We start from the raw sequence: 13,296 nt of genomic DNA on the forward strand, positions 1-13,296 counted from the left end.
AAGGAAGTCAGGTTCGATGGGAATGAAGAAGCATGACCACAGATAAAGATATTATTGGTGATATCACAATGTACCCAAATGTCACCAGTTTTTACCAGCTAGCTTTAAAAAAAAAAAAAGATTTTATTTATTTATTTGAGACAGAGAGTACAAGCAGGGGGAGCAGCACACAGAGGGAGAGGGAGAGGCATGTACCCCGAGGAGCAGGGAGCCCCATGTGGGGCTCGATCCCAGGACCCTGAGATCGTGACCCGAGCCGAAGGCAGACGCTTAGCTGACTGAGCCACCCAGGCGCCCCAATCAGCAAGCTTTTTTTAAAACTGAAGCCACAGTGGGGCTCTGTCAAATAAATTAAAAAAAAAAAAAACTTAAAAAAAAAAAAACCAAAAACCTGAAGCCACAGTGACATGAGTAACCCTTGTTCTTGTTGCATCCTGTTAATGCAAACTTCATGTCCCTTGAAAATACCCTGAACTATTTCTGGGGACCCACAGTTGCCTCCTAGGGACTCACAAACCCATTGGTTAGCCAGTGACCGCTCAGTTCTCATAAATACTCTTAGGACAAAAACGCCCTCAGCCTGGCCCCTGCCTTCTCTAGACGAACTAACTCTGCAAAGCGCGCAGCGCCCTCCTTGTCTGCATGTCCTCTTCATTGTCCCCACGTCAGGTCTTGTGCCTCAGGAATAGAACAAAGTAGGTGTAAGAGAATTGTTTACAAAGTCTCCGTAGATGGCAACACATGTACCTAAATACCCCCGAAGTTCCCCAACCAGAGCTTCTATAATCAGGGGAAAGATCTCTGCCTCCAGGTCTGGGCTCAGACAGGATGCAGGTCTGCAGAGATGTGAACGAGGGGCTGTCCGGAGGAACCCAAAAGCTGCTGGACCAAGTTGCTTGCTCCGCATCTTTACCGCTTAGCCCGTGACTGATCACAGCTGCTTGTAGATTGTTTTTGACCTTCTATCTTTCTAGAAATCATGCTTGCAGACCCACGAAGAGGCTGTTTAATTTCCCCATCTCTAACCTCACGAGTCTGTAGCTTCCTGGTCTCTCATCGGTTCTTTACAAACTGTGTTCTCAGCCTAATGTCTAGGCAGTGCTGCTCCCTATTTTTTCTCACTCCCAGGCTCTCACACTTTTTATTTGTTGTTTACTAATTAATTTGTTTCTGACGTAAAGCTGTTCAAGTGTTCCATTAGTTCTTATACTCCTGCTGGGCCCTTTTGAGGGACTAGCTTCATCAGAGCCCAGAGCCAAATGAAAGGTTCTTTTTTATTTTTTAAGATTTTATTTATTTATTTGAGAGAAAGGGAGAGAGAGAGAGAGAGAGAACACGAGTGGTGTGAGGGAGAAACAGACTCCCTGCCAAGCTGGGAGCCCGATGCGGGACTCGACCCCAGGACTCCGGGAACATGACCCGAGCTGAAGGCAGATGCTTAACGGACTGAGCCACCCAGGTGTCCCTGAATGAAAGGGTCTTTATGCCCCACCTCAGTCACAGCATCCACTTATTATCAGCACATCGGGAGTTAGAAATGGAAGATGTCCCAAATGGCCCCTGTTGCCTGTAGACCCTATGGGAATCTTAGAAGTGGACTAATGGAAACTTCTAGGCAGTGTTTTGCACTTGCTTGTTAGCCCAGACATACCCCCTCTGAACTATGAGCTCTCTGAAGGCAGGGCTTGGGTCTCCTCAATTCTGAATCTCCAGTACCCAGGGGCTAAGTTTGAAATGGTGGGCACTCGAGGTAGAGGATTACCTAATCAAGTGCCACAGCGTCTTAAACATTGTACTGCCTTATGAGGAAGTAAAGATGAATACAATAAATCTGTGGAATGGATTGGCGCAAACCTTAGTGTTCAACCAACCAATATCAGCATGTGCCTCTGTGTAGTCTCTAGTTCGGCATATGGGCCTTGAGTTATTCACTTTGTTCACACCACGACTTGATTCATTTCCTTCTGCATGTTTTGCAGAGAAAGACAAATGGAATTGGGATCAGTGTGCAGTCCAGAATGGTCCTGCTTCTACATCTGATGTTGTTCGAGCCCATTCTCGCCATCATTTGTTTTTGCTAAAATTATCTGTAAGCACGTCTCTTTAAAATCTTGCCATTCCCAACTATTTAGGTGAAAATGGAGGGCAGAAAACAGAGCTTGAACATCCCGAATGTTCTATCAATGGATTACAAAGCTTTGTTACCTCTAAGAAGAATTCGTCTCTTCTCTTAACATGCAAAAATAGTAATCACTGAGTACACGTATATAAGAAAGTGATACCACTTGGAGGGATGGTAAATTTTCATAATCCTTTTATTTTCTAAGATAGGAAGAGACATCTATTCCCAACTATGTCAGGTCCTAAAATGAAAGGGAATAAAACACAATAAATTGCAAGCCAAAGAATCAATTATTAAGGCAGATTAACGCTGCATCCCACAATGTTGTCAGAAAACCCAAATGTGTCATGTTTGAGTTGCATTTTCATTACGTGCACATACTTGGCTTTGAGCAAAATTATATGAGTCGGATTAATTTTTTATATGGCCCTCCAGCAGCTCAGTGGAGAACCATATGGGAGACATTTGGTTCTCATCAATTCCCTTTTACCCTTCCCTTCCACTCCATTGCTTTAAACTGAACTTTCATTCTCTTTAACTATCTGCACATTTTATTCTGTTCAGAGAGAGGAGCCACTAAAATATTATGACCTCTAAGTGACGGGTGGTGAGACAGGGTCTCTCTCCAAAGCCAGCCCACAGCTGTGCCTTGATTGCTCGTGTCCGTGGTCTGGTGGATGCTGTGTAATGGGTCTGTTCTCTTTCATCTCAAGGGGAGGACACTTACAGCATGGTTTGCTTCTCGCTTGTGGTCTATAAGGAAGTGGAAAGATTCAGTTTTCAGCCCTGTTATTATGGTGGTTTTTGCTTCAGCTTGAAATTCACTTTTCAAAGAGGGGAGATATTTTATAAGGGGAATGGTTGTAAGGAGATTTTCTGAGATTCAGCTTCAGTGATAACTCTTGAGAGTAATAACAAGGCTTCCCTGTAAAGATTTCAGACACATCAGCATGATTATTTGCTAACCACTCTGCAGGGGAGGGAAGTGGCAAATATCAATGACTTTCTAGAATGAAGGAGCCCGAGACTGGGAAGGTGGGTGATAGAATGCCAGCCAGCATCGGAATCTAGGTTTTCTTACTATTCAAAATCTTTCTCTCTTCATTGTTCAGCCCATCCCTTTTCCTTCCGTTGTGGGCAGAGGAAACACTGAGAGAAAGAGTACAAAAATTCTCCCTCTCTGTGGATTGTGAATATGTGCATTGGGATAGAAACGTGAGGCCAGGGCATCACTTGTAATCATGAGGTCAATTATCATTTGACACAAGAATTTGAAATAACCTGCTGCTAGATGCACAGATGCAGAGTCCTGTGTCAAGTGAATGGAATTTTAATTCCAATCAACATTCAGTTGTTTGAAAACGATATTATGAGCAAATGCAAACTTAAAAGACAGCTGCCATTTAAAGTTACTTACAGGGATGCCTGGGTGGCTCAGTCGTTAAGCGTCTGCCTTCAGCTCAGGTCATGATCCCAGGGTCCTGGGATCGAGCCCCACGCCCGCTTCTCCCTCTCCCACTCCCCCTGCTTGTGTTCCCTCTCTCGCTGTGCCTCTCTCTGTCAAATAAATAAATAAAATATTAAAAAAAAATAAAGTGACTTACATAACATAGGTAAATTCCATCAAAAAACAGCTTCCCTCTTAATGAACTAAAAGTACTCTATGAGGTTAACTGTCAGTATTTTTATTTCGCATCCCTGCTCAGCATACTAAGTGGCAGGTACTTTCATACAATACATTTAATCCCTTGATGGAATTGGAGGGCAGGGTAGAAAGTTCTTTTCAGTTTTTTTGATAAGTCCCTATCTTGCTCAGGTTTAACATTTATTCATGATGGCACCTCATCCCTTGCCTTCCTGCTTGAATGCCAGAGGTTAAAATTTCTTATGGAAATTCTACTTAACAGAAAGCTTTATTTTGCATAATTACAATCTGGCTCAACCTCAAATCATCCAACATTTATTATAACATTTAAAGGTCTCAGAAAGGGGTGCCTGGGTGGCTCAGTCATTAAGCATCTGCCTTTGGCTCAGGTCATGATCCCAGGGTCCTGGGATCGATCCCCACATTGGGCTCCCTGCTCAGCGGGGAGTCTGCTTCTCCCTCTCCCTCTGCCCCTGCTTGTGTTCCCTCTCTCACTGTGTCTCTCTCTCTGTCAAATAAAATCTTTAAAAAAATAAATAAATAAAAATAAAGTTCTCAGTAATACCTCTGAGATGTTTTTTCCTTTTTTCTTTTTTAACAAATGGAACGATTTTCATAAGTCATATACCCAAGTTTCTCTCTCTCTCTCTCTCTCTCTCTCTCTCTCTCGGTCACAACAGCACTGGGCAACTCTCCTCTGATGAGCTAGGTTCTCATTCATCATTTCTCTTTTAGCCCCGACCTGACCCAAGCCTCTTTCAAACTTATGCTCTCAATGTATCACTTCACTCAAAATTCTTGGGCTGAAGCCTGCATGTATTTCACAATCTGCAATGTAGTAATTTATTATTAGTAATTCTACTTCTTGTTTCGATCCATTAAACAGCATGATGTCTGGTCATGCAATTCGGGTAAATGAAAGTTTGAACATTTATATAGTTTGAGTTTATAGCAAAGCTAATGTAACTGACATGTTTTGAGTTATGGTTCTAGACAATTATGTATTTTTTGTAATATAATTGCTAACTGGCCAGAGTAATCTTAGAGTCTGGAAATATGAGAATATCAATTTAAACTGAAAATATTAAAGGGCCAGGCTATTATTTTTCTCTTATCTAGGTATTCAGGATAAGTGGTTTGATTAAATATAAATAATATTAAGTTGTTTGAATTTAAGAATTATCTGGAAGGTTGCTGCACCACTAAGATTATGTCTGACACAAATAATTAAGGGTAGTTAGGGAACATGACTTCCTTTATTAAAACTTTTTTTTCCCATTCCAACTTCTCTGAGGAAAAAAAATGCTGTTCTCACCATTTTTTAAAAAACATAATCATTGCTATCCCATCAGTAACACAATTGGTGCCTCAGAACATCAAACGGTAAATCCAAGCATATTAATTACATCATTAAAGTAACATTTGGTACACTGCTGAGATACATTATAATAACAGTAACCTTTCTGTTAGTAGGATTCGCTGCCAGTGTGCAGAAGTTACATACAATGGGGATATCCCATTCAAGCACCTCCTGGCATAAATCAGTATAGTCAAAACAACAAAGAGTGAGTATTGCCATAAAAATGACATTAAACTGTGTGTGTGTGTGTGTCTGTGTGTGTGTGTGTGTGTCGTGTCTGTGTGTGTCTGTGTCTGTGTGGACCGCCACAATTTAAAACCCGGATAACTGCTCCAGAGAAAGCAGAGTTGCTTGGTTACATCTGCTGAAAACAATCTGTGCTGCGTATGAGAGCTCGTGTCAGCTCAGTAATTACTGCAACTGAGATAAAGCCTGCGCTAAATGTCACCTGCCGCTGACAAGCACAGGAAGCCAAGCACCGCTAAATGAGTCAGTTACTCTGAGAGTGTTTAGCTCTCCTTGCGGGCTAAATGCTTTGTCTTGCATAGAAAAAGAAAAAATATATATATATGTTAAAGGAAAAAATTAGAAACACATTTATCATGAAAACCTCTTCAAAAATCATCACTGCCCGCTCATTAGGTTAGAAGTACATTAGATAAGAAGGCCTACAGCTGCAATCAGGTTGCAGGAGAAAGATCAAGGCATTAATGAGAATTTCTGTGAGTCAGGCACAGCCTTCCACGTTCTACCACAAATTGGTCATTAGTCAGTGCAGTGCAATTTCCCACAGTCTAGAAGGATCCCCCCCCACAAAAGACAGCTGATGTTCATGTTGACAGCCACCAGCCAATAACACCCTGGGACAGTTTGTTGTTATCTACTCGGATACAATGTGTATTTTTAAAAAATCTTATATAGCAGGAGTTTACTGGTGTTTGAGTGCATATTTCTGACCAAAGCAGAATTAATAATGTTGGTGTGAAGTTAGTAGCTTTCCCTCTTGCCTACTTATTTTCTTTTATCGTCCCCTTAAAAATTCATTCTTTCCAGTTAAAATATTATTTTAGCTGTCTTGTAATGTGATGTGATTACCAAAAGACTCGCCATACCTCATCACCTAACACTTTGCAGACACTTATATGAGAACTTCTAGTACCCAGGCAGAGGACCTGGAGTGCAGAAAGAGCCCAGACCCGGAGGGAGATCCTATAGCTAGAACAGCTTATTCAGCACCCATGCAGGGACAATGATGCCAGGATGATGATAAGAGGTCTTCATGACCGTCTCTCATTACCTTGGTGAATTTTCCAACTTTTGGGATGATCTTTCATGAGCTAGGCTAACTACTAGTTGCAAACATGAGTATTTGCAATACTACAATAGTACTGCAGAGGCTGAGATTATCTGAAAATTGACTACATGCAGCCACATCATTGTTAGAGAATGTTTTCTGATGAGTAGAGAGCCAGAATCAGGGGAGTTGGATGAACTGAATGTTTAATTGCATCCTTTTCACCATTGGGATGATCTTGCCAATGGGATGGGAATATCAGGAATCTGCTGTTTGTAGCTACCAGCCTCTGTTTCACATTAAGGATGTGCTTGCCCATGGGATCAGACTCCCATGCAGCCTATTAATAACCTATCATTTATTGAATTCTTACTATGTACCAGTCCCCTGTCCTAGACGATTTCCATGCTCTGGCTTATTTATTCATCACAAAGTTCTGTGAAAAGAAATACAGTGATTATCCTCTTTTTACAATTAAACTCACCCAAGGTCACAGAATTCAAGCAGCATTTATTTTTGTGTATTACTGATGCTGTATTAATTGACCTTGACCCACACGGGAACTACCCATTTTAGACAAATTGAAAAATTATTATCACAATGTAATAAATGGAAGTAAATCATGGTTTAAACTTTAAATATCATTTTCTGCAGTTCAGAGCAAGGGTGCTCAAATTGTACCCCAAGGCCAAATACCACCTGCCTCCTGCTTTTTCACATGACCTTCAAGCTACGAGTGGCTTTTACATTTTTAAATGGCTGCAAAAAAGTACAAGTATTACTTTGTGACCCATGAAAATTACTGGAAATTCAAATTTTGGTGTCTATTAATAAAGTTTTACTGAAACACAGTTACACACATTTATTTAGGTGTGGTATATGTATGCTCTTTTTGTGCTACAATGGCAGAATTTAGTAGAATTTAGTAAATGTGACAGAAACCATATGATCCACAAAACCTAAGTCAACTATCTGGCTCTTTACAGAAAATACATTCCAACCCCAGATTTAGAGAGATAATGTATTCCAAGCCTTTTATCACAGTTTGTCTGTTGGGCTTGACGCTGCTGAGCTTAAACTTCAAGTCTCATTGCACATGAGGATAGTTTATTAACTTTTTATTTCTACTAAATCAAGAAAGCTTAAAGTAAAGAACGGCGTTGAAATGGTAGCGAGTGTTTGGTAGTTACAGCAGACGGTTATGAATATTTGGATCAAATGTGGACACAGGAATGATAAAGCGAGTTCTAACGGAAAACAGCTTTCAAAATTCTCTCGGATGCTCCCATGGCAAATCTTTCTCTGTGGAAACCCAGTGGGTGGACCCCTTCTTTCAGTTTCTGTTGCATTCAGCTCCGCAATGTGTTTCATTACCTCCCACGTTGTCATGTGGATATGGTTTTTAAAATTTGGTCCAAAATGTATCATAAATTTATTTCTCCAATAAATAAAAAAAATAATCAAATGGGAAACGTCAGATTCCTGGAGGATAAAGCCATTTGCAGCCTTGTTGGTCTTGGTAAAAAAAAAAAAAAATCCTGACATCTTATCATGGATATTAAATATTATGCAATTTTTGTCCTAAAAGATAGTTGATAGATTGTTGAGATCTGCTGCTTGAGTTAACGGCTTAACATGATAGAAATGGTCTTTAATTGACAGTATCAATTATAAGAAGAAATATTACCACATCTCATATTTCGAAGATTCATGTGAGAATCTTTCCCTCAACTGTTAGGGAAGTTTACTCAGCTTCACTGGGAAGATTAATCTTGTATACATGGCTCATTTCTTTACATGTGTAAAAGCAGATGACCTTGGTGACTGCAGTATAACTATTAAAAAATTTTGCTATTTTCTTCAGCAATTAAATCAACAGGAAAACTTTTAAAATTTAATATTATTTTTAATTCTGTAAGCCAGAAGTGAATATATTATCATTTTAAGAATATTAAAACATCAAATAAATTGAAAGTACTTCTTAACTATCATATATAATTCCATTGTCCTCTCTTGAAGCAACCATTCCATCAACTCAATAAATAGTTTCTCGACATCTTATATGAACTAATACATAGAAATATGGCTTTTGTGTAATCTATGGTTTCAGTATCAATATTTTCATACTATATGAATTCCTTTGCAGTTTGCCTTTTTCACACAATAGCTTATCTGCTACTGTTTAGTGTTACCAAGCATATTTAGTAATTTTGTTGAAAAAGGCATTGAGATTGCTTTCATTTTTTTTTTGCTATTACAAAACATTGCTGTAATAAATAACTTTGTTTATATTCCTTTGTGCATATAAATCAGTGTTTCACTAGATCTGATACCAAAAAGTAGGTTTTCTGGAGGTTTACACATTTTACGTTCAATAGACACTCTCAAATTGGTCTTCATACTGCTGCATATACTTATAATAGTGTGAGGGTGATGTGAGGGTCCCCATTACCCACATCCTTAACAACATTTTAATTTTTGCAAAGTAGTAGGTGAGAAATGGTATCCTGTTGTTCTCTTATTTTGTTTTTAAGGAGATGAAGCATCTTTCATTTGCTCTATTAATCATTTGACTTTTTTCTCTTTTTGAATTGCCTGCTCATAAACTTTTCCCATTTGCCTTCTGGGTTCATTGTTCTTTATGTCTGCACTTTATATATTTTCAATATTTTGGATGGAAAATCTTGTTTTCCCGGGCCAGCCCTTCCCTTAACATGAATGGCGGTGTCTTGCATCAAAAAGTTTTAATTTGGTTATCAAATATTTCAGTCTTTTTACATTTGTTTTTGCTATACTTGTTTGAGAACTTTCTAAGACATGTAAAAATATATTTATTTTTTCTATATCATTTTACAATGTTTTATTTAAGTAGAATTTATTTTTATAAATGGTGCGAGATAGGGATCTTTTCCCAAATTGTCAGCAGATTGCCCCCAAAATTTATCAAGTATTTATTCTTTCCCATTGATTTGAAATAATACTCTTCTTAGACCTTATATTTCCATATGTACAAAAGAATTTCAGGACTTGTATTCTGTTCCATTCATTTGCTTGCTATTAACTTTATATTTTTGGCTAATATGATACTATTTTAATTTCTATACCTTTATAATTACTTTTAGTATTTGGTAGTGTGATTCCCTTGCCACCATTTTATTTTTCAAAATTATCCTGGTAATTCTTCCACATGTCTTTGTATAATTACAGAATTAGCTTACTAAGGTCAATGGAAAAAAAACTGAAAAAAATTATTGTGCTTTATTTGGATTTAATGATAAAATTTCATAAGAGTTTAGGGATTTTTATTCTGGTGATTTTCCCTTCTAAGGGCATGATATATCTCACCATTTATTCAGATCTTATTTTATGTCATTCAGTAAAATGTTGTGGTTTTTTTCTCACAAAAGATCTCTATATTTTATGTTATATTTATTTAAACATATTTTAGTTTTTCATTGTATACGGAACAAGGTATTACCTAATTTATTTTGTTTCTGCTTATTGTGTAAGTACAAATTTGCCTTCTCATGGCAAGACAATGTCCATATACCTTGTATTTAAGGGATGATCATTTTCAGCCACAGAAGGGGACATGGGGTGGGCTTATCAAATTGGATGCTCCCACCCAGGACTTTTGTCTCTTAAGAGAACAATTCAAATGTTTAAGGAAAGTTGAGAAGTTCGTAAAGGGAGCACGAATTTCAAGCAGCTGTGGTGACGTGTGTCAAGTGGTGGTTCTACCAGTGGCATAGCTGTGATTATTCTGTGTGTCACCTTGGCTGTGTCCCACCAGCTAGCCTTCCTGAGACACTGCCCTGCCTGCCATCTAAGCCTGTGTTTTCCGGGCATCTCACTGATCCCACGACCTACCCGTTCCCTTATAACAAATTCCTTTTCTATTTAAATTCACCAGAGTTTGTTGTCTCTCTTGCACTTAAGAACACGGAATGGATAGATTTTGGCACAAAAGAGTGGGTTTCAGGTGAAATTCCCTCAGGAAAATAAGGCTGTAGGGAATCCGGGATGGGTCATCCATTCTGGGTTTGGTACAGGTCGTGAAAATCCCATTAACATCCAGTGGTGATACTCTGGAAGCTCACTCCCAGCAGTGGCCAGGAAGTTAATTAAATTATCATCAGCAGTCACCTTGAGAGAAGTGCTTACTGAGGTCAAGGTTTGGAGGGATCGTGGTATTTTGCCATATTGCCCTATAAATGGCAATAGCTACTTCCAATAAGGCTGCACAGCTTAAAGTAAGGATAACCGAACTCACATCCAGAAGTTCTTGTCACAGGGATACACTGAAAACAAGGGATTTACCATGACTCTGTCAACAGGAGCTTTTGATCTGTTAGTTACAGAGCTAAGGTGACTAAATTCAAGCTAAAAATTTGAGGTAGCATATTGCTGAAATATATTGTTATTTGAATCACAGCTTCACCAAGTCACTTTTGTGAAGGTTAGAGTATTCATTAGGTAAGAGTAGTCCTCAGCCATTTAGATGGGGACCAATTAGAGTAATTGAAGGACTCTCATCCCCCACTGAGCCTTTTTTGATCACTTCAGCACATCTCTCCCCCTGTTTGATGAAAGATATCCTCTCTTGCTTGAAGATATTACACCTCCCTCATCTATGGGAGCTGCCTCGCAAAAGGAGGACAGTTCAGTTCTCCATGTGCCTCCTTCCCTCTGAACAACCATTAGGTACAATCAAATCCTAACAGGACCTATGGGTCCAACTATAAAATCAAATCTGGGGAGAAGTGAGAAACTAACAATCGTACAACTCTGGTAATGTATAGGAACAAAAATCTAAGAAATCTATGGGGAAATGAATTCTGAAGTTTCATATCCAAAAAGAAAGAGACATTTTAAAATGCTCAGGCTGAAGTTAGCAATGTGTATACACCTACCAGAGTTGTGACTGGATATGTAGCTCAAGGAGCCATTTGCTCCTCTGGCTGATGGAACACTGGGGCCCCAGTCTAGGGGAAATCGTCAGAAATTAATTTTTGTAAAATAAAATATTAAAAATCGTAAATCATTTTATTTAGCTATGGTTAAAATTCTTTTTTTTTTTTTTTTTTTAAGATTTTATTTATTTATTTGAGAGAGAGAATGAGATAGAGCGAGCATGAGATGGGGGAGGGTCAGAGGGAGAAGCAGACTCCCTGCTGAGCAAGGAGCCCGATGCGGGACTCGATCCTGGGACTCCAGGATCATGACCTGAGCCGAAGGCAGTCGCTTAACCAACTGAGCCACCCAGGCGCCCGCTATGGTTAAAATTCTAATTGGAAACTTCGACCACACGTTTCAAGGATACTTAATGAAAAACATATAGTGATGGAATTGACACAAGTGCTTTTGAGAATGGAAAAGTCATTACTTTTGGTGAGGGAGAAATTTAGAGATTGCTTACCAACCATTCATTATAAAGCTTGAGTTAAATTCACACTTAATCTGTTTCTAGTCATCATGAAGTTGAATTTCTATACTTGTTTACTAAAAAGAGCAAAATGATTTTTCTATAATATTTGGAAACTGGTGGAATGGTTTCTTTCCCAGGACTGCCGACTTATTAATTTATAAATATCTTACATTTGTTATGGAAAACTACATTTGTTAAAATGTGTGTTGTAAAGAATTACGGTTTTTTCACTTCTCTACTAGAGTAGATTAAATTTGCTCATTAACTTTGTGACAATTAACCTGCTAAATATGACCTCCTTGACCTGTGATAATTAATTGAACTAATATGTACTGATAATGCATTCTTTTATTTTTGAAAATAAAACTGATACATGACTAATAGTTTAGCTTTACAACACCATATAAAATTTTGTTCTTCTACTTTGATATGTTGTGGAAGAAAGAATTACTGGTGTGGATTTATCATTGCTCATTGCTGAGTGGGCCTTGCAGCATTTCCTGCATGAGAGCCTTGATAAGTATGTAGATAATGACAGCACCAACATCTTTATGAAGAGCTTTGTTGGCTCTTCCCTCTACTATGGGAATGCTGGCGGGAACACTGCAGTTTAAATGCGCTCTGTGATTTTGATGGAAAGTAAATACCCAGGGGACGGCAAAGGCCAAGAAGCAATTTAGTTAATAGGTAAGTTAATAGCTTGACTATTAAAAGCAAAGAGAGCTAGTCACCATAATAGACAGCAAAACCAATCTGGTAAACTAAATAATCTAAACCACATGAATCTTTAGTAGTACTTAATTGATCATGGGAAAGCTAGATGAATACAAACTAACAAACAATATCGTAACCACCGGAGCCTACTATTTTGGATTGATTCTATCTCCAGGAGATCCAGTTGGATCCCAAACTCATCTTGTGGATAGTTCTCTCATTTCTGAGTACAGAGCAGGAATCACGACTGCAGCAGATGCTTCTTGTGACTTCTCTTTTTTTTTTTTTTTTTTTAAAGATTTTATTTATTTGACAGAGAGAGACACAGCGAGAGAGGGAACACAAGCAGGGGGAGTGGGAGAGGGAGAAGCAGGCTTCCCGCCAAGCAGGGAGCCCGATGCGGGGCTCGATCCCAGGACCCTGGGATCATGACCTGAGCCGAAGGCAGACGCTTAACGACTGAGCCACCCAGGTGCCCCGCTTCTTGTGACTTCTGTCACATTCTCTCAGTGTACCCTGTATTTCTTAAAATATTATTTTTTCCCCTGTGTCTCATTTCTACTTAGGAGAAAAGGTGAGATCTGGTATTACTGGTCATTGGGTGAGATCGAACAGATGATTGAAAGGGTTGGCCTTTTCTAGAGCTTATAAAGTTAAAAAGAGACAGAGAGAGAGAGAGAGAGAGAGAGAGAGAAGGTGGTGGACCATGTGGACACAAATGCGGGGAGCCGAG

At 39.0% G+C, this 13,296-nt stretch overlaps 1 long non-coding RNA gene across 1 annotated transcript in view; it reads left to right on the forward strand.

Annotated features, from left to right (window-relative positions):
* LOC144381147 (uncharacterized) overlaps nt 1–13,296 on the forward strand; it is a 398,096-nt gene that overhangs the window by 291,024 nt on the left and 93,776 nt on the right. The window lies entirely within an intron of this gene.

The sequence above is a fragment of the Halichoerus grypus genome, chromosome 2 (genome assembly GCF_964656455.1).
Source record: "Halichoerus grypus chromosome 2, mHalGry1.hap1.1, whole genome shotgun sequence".
NCBI lineage: Eukaryota > Metazoa > Chordata > Mammalia > Carnivora > Phocidae > Halichoerus > Halichoerus grypus.